At 40.4% G+C, this 1,320-nt stretch overlaps 1 pseudogene; it reads left to right on the top strand.

Moving 5' to 3' along the window:
• Window positions 1-700: 700 nt before the first annotated feature.
• Window positions 701-1,060, top strand: LOC115279465 (annotated as a pseudogene).
• Window positions 1,061-1,320: the final 260 nt, after the last annotated feature.

Below are 1,320 nucleotides of genomic sequence, written 5' to 3'. Positions count from 1 at the left end.
ATAGCAGCACTTTCAATAATAGCCAATAGCCAAATCAGGGAAAGAGCCTAAATGTCCATCAACTGATGAATGGATCAAGAAGATGTGGTATATATATATGTATATGTATATGTATATATATATATATGTATGTATGTATATACATATACACACACACACACACACACACAATAGAGTACTACATGGCAATGAGAAATAATGAAATATGGCCATTCATGGAAACATGGCTGGAACTCAAGGGTGTCATGCTAAGTGAAATAAGTCAGGCAGAGAAGGAGAGATACCAGATGTTTTCATTCATAAGTCTAACAGGAGAAACTTAACAGAGGACCATGGGGACAAGAAGAGGGGAAAAAGAGGGAGAGGGAGAAAGAGAAATCATGAGAGACTCTTCAATACTGAAAACAGAGGGCTGAAGGGGGAGGGGGAGGGGGAAAGGGAAGGGGGGATGGACATGAAGGAGGGCACTTGTGGGAAAGAGAACTGGGTGTCATATGGTAATCAACTTGACAATAAACTATTAAAAAAATAAAATAAATAAAAAGTACCTTCCTGGTCACCATCACTGAGCCACTGCTGAGAACTCAGCACCCCCCTCACTCCCTAGTCCCCTCGCTTCCAGACTCTCAATGCCCCCGCAACCTTCTCCAACCGCTGCCTTCTGTAGGCCCTTTCCACCAAGGAAAAGGAATTGTATTATATGTCCACCATCCAGAACTTCCACTCTTTGGACTCTTTTGCTTATGCAAATAAGGGTGATGAACTGCTTCCTGTTGGCACCGAGAATAATATCCATATAAGAATTCAAAAGAATAAAAAAGAATTTTTAAAAGAGAAACAGTAGGAAAACCCTTATTACTGTCCAAAGAATCGCTGATGGTTATAAAAGGAAGCTGGTGAAGGCATTTGAGAAGAAATGTGCCTTTAACTGTGCTGTAATTGAGTATCCAGGATATGGGGGAGTAACTCTGCTACAGGGTGACCAGTGCAAGAGCACATGCCAGTTCCTCATAGAGACTGAACTGCTAAGGATGATCAGCTGAAGGTTCATGGGTTTTAAGTGCTTTAGGCTCACTGAAGCTTAAGGGAGGACTTCCTTGTAATGAATAGAGTTTCCCTTCAGTCCTTTGTCACACGTACTTTTGTTTGTTTTGCTTTGCCTTTTCCCACAAGTTTAAAAACCTAACAGCTTGTATAATGTAACCACTTGGGGTCTCCTTTTAACTAGGACTAGTATAACTCCTTCATGCCATAAACTGAAAAGAGCTATGCAATAAATAAATAAATAATGAATAGTACCTTCCTATAATGGCTTTATCT

Source organism: Suricata suricatta, chromosome 1 (genome assembly GCF_006229205.1).
Source record: "Suricata suricatta isolate VVHF042 chromosome 1, meerkat_22Aug2017_6uvM2_HiC, whole genome shotgun sequence".
Taxonomy (NCBI): Eukaryota; Metazoa; Chordata; class Mammalia; order Carnivora; family Herpestidae; genus Suricata; species Suricata suricatta.
This window is presented reverse-complemented; position numbering and strand designations above follow the sequence as displayed.